This window comes from Azolla caroliniana, unplaced genomic scaffold, assembly GCF_043228905.1.
Source record: "Azolla caroliniana isolate FFs.n. ecotype wild unplaced genomic scaffold, voAzoCaro1.0.p SCAF_6, whole genome shotgun sequence".
NCBI classification, from domain to species: Eukaryota; Viridiplantae; Streptophyta; class Polypodiopsida; order Salviniales; family Salviniaceae; genus Azolla; species Azolla caroliniana.
In genome coordinates, this window is record NW_028230441.1 from 6,511,158 (window position 1) to 6,518,485 (window position 7,328).

A 7,328-nucleotide genomic window follows, 5' to 3' on the forward strand; every position below is an offset into this window, starting at 1 on the left:
AGTATTATATCTTCCATGCGCAACAGATATGTAGAGTTGCATTCAAAATTGCGTTATGTGTTAGTAACATGCGCCTACATAGAGTACAACAACGTCTACTTAGCGGGGATCAGATGCTCAATTGTAAAGAGGTTCCAAGTATGAAAGGTGCAATTGGAAGACATGCTATTGGTTGGATGAAAACTTACTTTCAGTTAAATTGTGAAGTAATGCCCACTACAAGTAGGATGCATCTTTCTGATAATTATACACGTCGGGAAGTTTATGATGTCTATCGATTTGATATGCTGGGCTCACGTAATAAGTCTATCACCTATAGCCAATTCACAAGATTATGGAGAGCTCGGTTTTCAAATGTTATTATTCCTCGTAAAGTACGTATGGGGTATTGCTCCATTTGTGCAAATCTTAAAAGTTTGGCTAAAGGTGCAAAGACATCAATGGAAAAGGATACGAGTAAGAAGTTACTACAAGAGCATCGTGAGGCACAATCCTTAGAACGAAAGAAGGCGATGCATCATAGAGAGAAGTGTTTGAAGAGGCCCGAATAATACATGTGCTTAATGATAGATGGCATGGACCAGAAGAAGACATGCTTGCCGCATATGCGGAGGCTCCCCAAAGATGTCAATGATGAGTGCCTTGTTCAAATGCACTTGGTGGGATGCTTGGCTTATAATAGGTCTGTTCGACCTCACGTCTTCATTACTTACCCCAATGTTCACAATGACCCTAACCTAACAGTTACAGTGATTCACTAAGTTTTGATGTCTTGGGGCCAACCTTTCCCCCCTGTTCTATACATTCAATTGGACAATACTGCTAGAGAGAACAAAAATTCAAATGTATTTGGCTATCTAAGTATGTTGGTCAACCTAGAATTGTTTAGGAAAGTGAAAGTCAATTTCCTTTTGGTTGGCCACACACATGACCATATAGATCAGATGTTTAGCACATTCTCCAGACAGTTGTCTCGGCATGATGCTTTCACTTTACCTAAACTATTTGATGTCATTTGTGATGCTTATACACCACGCCCAAAAGTGTTACACTTGAAGGAGGTATATGACTTTAAGAGATATATATTAGATGGGGGTGGTGGGAATGTTAAAGTGCTTGCTCAGTTAAACAATATAAGTTTCAATCACATTTTTATGATAAAGAAAAATGGAATAAGTGGTTCTACACTTTTGTATGCTAAACAATATTCATCTTCTACAACATGGGAACCTGAAGGTGGTTGCCAGTTATTACTTTGTATGCCGAGTACAATTGTCCATGGAGCTAAGCAAATGCCAATTGAGAAGAAAGGACAGTTGTAGAGCAACTTGGTATCAGAACAAAAACGGTCATGGCTCCAAGCCTTAGAAGAAAAAAGAAAGCATATTGAGGCCGCCAAGAAATATGCCGCACAACAAGACACGTCATGGTGGGATGTATTTTATAGTGATCAGAAAGAAATTATAGACAATTGTGTATCTGTTGATAATTGGAATTTGGAAACGCCATTCACATGGTCGCTGCAACATGATCGCGTAAATAGAACTCCGGAGCAACTAGTAAATGCGATTAATGACAGCTTGGTCCATCCACAACAAAGAGACATTTATGTGGGACCAAGGATGACCAAAGCAGCCGAAGCTAGATGGCAAGGCAATTTGCAAGAGCTCACCGCGGGGATGTTGATTGCAACGCCGACTGATGAGAACTCACATGGCCACCAATTTTGGGTTGGTAAAATTCTAGAAGTGCTAATGCATGAAATAGAAAACACGATCAAGTCTATAAATGTTCATTGGTACAACACTAGAAGTGCAAATGCTTTTACAGGTAAGTATACATTGGAGATGATTGAATGCCCAACAAGAAGGGGAGGTAGGAAGAGGAAGCGAAACATTCGTAACACCTCGACCCTTGATATCTCTGATGTGGATATCATCGTGTACGACTTCACACTTACAAAAGCCAGACGATTAAGGAAGTCAACAATAGATATAATAAAAGAAAAATTACCAGGTCTACAAGGTGGCTCGAGTCAAAGGCAAACGAGATCTGCTACATATAATCTAGAGTCAAACCATTTGGTTTATGACGAAGATAATGCACTGATTGGTACATCCGAGGATGATGAGGAGGAATCGTCATTGTATATTAGTTATAGTAGTGATTCTCCGTAAAGGAGTGATCATGAATGTATATTTGGCTATTAAGTGTAACTACATTCCGCTTGTAACAAATCGAGTAATATAAAAGCATGTGTTTTGAATTCTTATGATTTCTAAAAAATCGTTACATATAAAATAACATTGGTTGTAAAGTTTGTGATATAAATTGAGAATGTATCTTTTTGAAATTCGTTTTTTTTTAGTTACTTCTAAATCACGAAAATAGTGGATTTTAAACCTTTTTCATAGTATGTTTGAACATGTATGATACTGGTATCAATGTGTTTTGTAAAATCATTGAAAAACCCCTAAAATTTCCCTTATCCTTCCATTTATGCGCGATCCTTCCACTTGTGAACGCGAACGTGTTTTTTATGTTGATGTATGGTTTTCAACCACAAGCCCCGATTGATGTTAATATACATCATGATGAGTTGCGAAGTACACAAAACTTTCTTCGGGATATGCAAGATATGTTGCATATTGCACGAGATAGTATAAAATCAGCTCAAGATAGAGCGTGTTTTTATGCCGATCATAATAAGCAACCTCGTGTATTCAACCCTAGACAGAAGATATTTTTACGTGCACCTCACAATTCTAAGACATTGTATACGGGTAAGTGCGCTAAGTTAGCCCCACAGTTTTGGGACCTTTTCAAGTCCTCAAACGCATTGGTTCATCAGCCTATCATCTCGCTCTTCCTAATGGCGTTGAAATCCATCTAGTTTTTCATGTAAGTCGTCTAAAAGAACTTATTGGTTAAGGCGACAATACAGTTACAACTAGAACTCTGGTTACTTTAGAAGAATTATCTTCGAAACCACGTGTACCAGAAAGAATTCTCGATGTTAAAACAAAACATTTACGTTCTAAAATCATCCAAGAATTTAAAATTAAATGGATGGATAAGTCTATCAAAGATGCCACATGAGAACGTGAAAATGCTCTTTGAACTAACTTCCCTAACTTTCCATTACAAGAGTGCAATGTTTTAAAGAAGGGGAGTATGTTACAAGCATGACCATATAATATCCCGTAACAGTTATGGACCACCTTTGGTATCCTAAAGAATCTATAACTAACAAGAAACTAACAATTCAATTGATTTGTCACAAGAAACTAGCAACAAATTAGGATTTCATATAGAGTACTTTAGAGGAATTAACATGTGTCACGACTCACAAACATGAGAACTTGCACTCCACCTCCACCCAATTTGAGCACTCTTATTGCAAAATCTTTGGAAACTCGGCTAATGGTCTCCTTTAGACAATAACATTAGGACGACATTGAAAATGACAAGAAGGCAATACAAATTTTTGTGATGGTAACAACCTCAAAAAAACTTTTTAAGTTCTTTGTACACATCTTCAACACTTTTGCAATTTACCATGACATCAAGGAATAACCATTGGATTGGACTCAAGAATAATGAGGTTTTATTAGATTAACATAGAGACGTTAATTGAAAGAGAATTAGTTGGGACGTAATTAGTGTAGTTGATAAAGTTTGGAAATTGGTAAATTCACAGTTTTTTCTGTATTTTCACAGTTTTTTTTTTGAGTTCAGAAATATCCTTTCCCCCCAAAAAAACTGTGAAAATACAGAAAAAACTGTGAATTTACCAATTTCCTAAAGTTTAATGGTTAATATTTGAACAATAAAGCATGTTTACTGTTACGGGCATGGCCATATAATATCCCATGGTAAGTTTTACCGTAGTATTCTATACACATGGATAAGGTGCTATGGTAAAACTTACCACGGGATATTATATGGTCATGCCCATAACATTTACAATGGAATTGTTTGTGTATATGTTGTAACTAGAAAGAAAATTGTATTCATGAGAAAAGGCAAAGGCAGACCACACAGTAGTTGTGATAGCATTTTTCCAAGGAAGAAATGTGTAGCGTGCACATTGCATGGTACAAACGTACATATTTTTGGAAAAAAAAACTTTATACCTACTACTTTTAATGATGTAACTATCTGTATTATTGGTGTGCACGCATTTAGAAATGAATAGCACATCAAAACTACAATCAATATGAGTTAAACATGTTATTCCTTAATGATTCGTAAGGTCTACTCCATACACTATCAATGCTGAGCTAAATTTAACATTTATTTAATTTTTGAAATTTGATATTCGTTTCGATAGTCAAAATTAATTAAATATTTTGCATTACCATTGACTTGTTATATGATGCAATTCTTTGGGTTTTTTTTTTATGTGACAAAAGATATGTTGGAGGACATTTCAAATCAATTATTGGAACTTTCCGTTTGTCATTCCTTAGTAATACATTTATTATTGATGCATTTCAATCTTGATCTTTCATGAGAAATGTACTTAATGAGAATGGACTTTCCATATGCCATTCCTTAGTAATACATGCGTTTTAGATCCATTTCAAACTCGCTATTTCATGAGAGAGGTACTCAATGAGAATGGATTGGCCACTTCTGTTCATAAAGGAAGGCATTTTGCACTAACATCACCCACAAAATGGGCTGACTACATAAAAGTGATGAAGTGAATATGCATGGAGTATATGGCATAGAAAGGGCTCCTATGATTCATTTGTGTCAAAGCTTTGATAAATGCATTATGTAATTCTTTGGTACAAAGTTATTTTCTCTATTCATTATACACTCATGCTACAAGTCGATCAAGGGTGACACAAATGGGCTTCTAACTAGGACATAACAAAGAGGTTACAACATATTGGGCAATAGCAATTTGGTGTGCACGTAAGCCCTAGCCTCGTGGACTACAATCTCACCACCATTGTCATTGACAAATAAAGGTCATTATCCCTCTCCATCATAGGTACTTCCCTCGTTTTAGATACCTCTCCATTTTGGATCAACCAAGTTGTAATCTCTTGTTTGGTCTTATAGGCCAGCCATTTTGGCCTCTTAAAATATGTTGAGATATATTTGTTTCTTTCTTTCTAGAGTATTATGATATTGAATATTTAGAAACATTAGATGCATACATAAGAAGCTATGATGAATACAAGCTACGGGAAACACATGCCGATTTCTATTTTATATGAGAAAAATATCATGTGGATTTATTAAAATGTCGAGTCCTTTTATATTTGTGCTTTTGGACACTTAATATTTAGAATGTCAACGGACTGCCAAGTTAGAAATTTGTCATGCCAATAAGATTAACATATTTTTAAAATACACGTCCCATGTTTCTTTCAATATTCTGTGACGATTGCTAGGAAATTAGTAGGTGCTAGAACATGGAAAGAACAAACTGCAAATGTTTTTTGGAGACAAAATGAACTTTCTCCACAACATCTCAAACAATTTTATGAATTGGCTATGGGGTATAAAAATGAGTAGGAAAATTGTTTGTTTTTGTTGGTTGTTGGTATAACAGTTGATGGGTGGCGAAAAGGAAAGGTAGACAAGATGTGCCATTTTTGTACAAATTTAATAGAGATTGCTAAACATTGTTTGTGGAGTTGTGGTTTTGCTATGGACATCTGGAAACGAATCATAAAATTATTAACTCTAGTATATCCTAAGCAGTGTATACATGGAGAGCAATATTATGGACGGTGGTACATGATAAACCTATGGTATGTGAACAGGAGGAGGTTGCAAATGCTATTGTGATGAGATATGTTTTGATGGAAAAAATTTTGATACCTTTGAATCTACAAATGCAAACTGATAAACCTCAAATATGGAAATTGGTAAGTAGTATTACAATTTGGTATATTTGGAAGGCTCGATGTTTGAAGGGACTTCAAAATGTGACTGAAAAACTTGCCCACATAATTTCGTGAATTTGGACAAAGATTGTGCATAATCTTAGAGGTTTGTTGGATAGTATATAAGGTAATATGCACCAAGCGGAGCTTAAGCGTTTGAAGTTTCATGCCATCTAGGACATAGTTATGTTTTATAGACGACTTTCCGATAAGGTGGAGTGGTTTTACTCAGCACCAAAGTATTTATTTAAGTTGATGGTTAGAATTAAGAAAAATAAAGGCGATGTGTGGTATATACTGTATGTATAACATTACGACGTTTTTCTAATACTAATGTAGTATCTTTTTTTGGAAAAAAAAAATACATGTCCCATGAAATTGTTGGTTGCACACTCTAATCCTAACATTGTCTGTTGTATTATAGCATATGCTCATGGGTAGTTGATGCAAGCATATATGATTGTGTTTGACCTAATAAGAGTCATGCTCGGTTGGTTATGATTACAAAGCCCCTCTTGTCCCAATAACCCACAAATATAATATGTTCTACGTGTCACAACAATTTGCCTTGTCGAAATCTATTAGACAATGTATCACATTTGCATCTTGAAGAAGTGAAATTTCTTTTGACAAGAAACATTTGGAATAATCCCTTAGGTTTCTAACTTTATCAAACCAAATAACTCTGACCACACAAGCATATGCCCTATCGTCTAAAGACACCCCAAGAAAAGTAGAAATATAATGTGACGATCAATGACCCAATATCCATCCGAGCCCAAACATTATCACTTCTGTTAATATATCAATGACTTGAAAAGTCCAAAACACCAAATTGCATTTTATCCCCATCTTTTCACTCTCTTGTTTATTTATTAAGTGCAAACAAAAACCATTTGACCAAACATTCTTCTTTCTCTTTTTGGGTTTCTCGCTTATCAATTATACCACATTTTGGGCTAGTGAATGTATCATAACTAATTGTGTGGCGTAAATGTGCCTTAATAGATATTACTAATCCATAGACCATATATGTGGGTATAGTTCACCTTCACTCTAAAATGGTCTACTTAATTTGTAATTAACACCCACATATCGTTAGTCCTAACCATTTATCTTTTACAAAATCTCAATATACCCCTTTACTTGGAATGATTGAATTTAACATATCAACTAGCATCTCATAATGTATAATAGATACACATGATAACGAACCTTTCAAGCATTCCATGTGGTCACGACTCAAGATGGTCGAAGAATTTACAAAAATGGCCATTGCACCTAGAATGGGGATGTGATGATTGTGGTAATAGGCCTCTAACAATCATACATCAAATTCCAAAGGCTTTTAGGGAGAAAAGAAAGGGCATTAGTGGATTCTTACAAGGCGGTGATGAGCCAATGTCATACCGTTGTGGT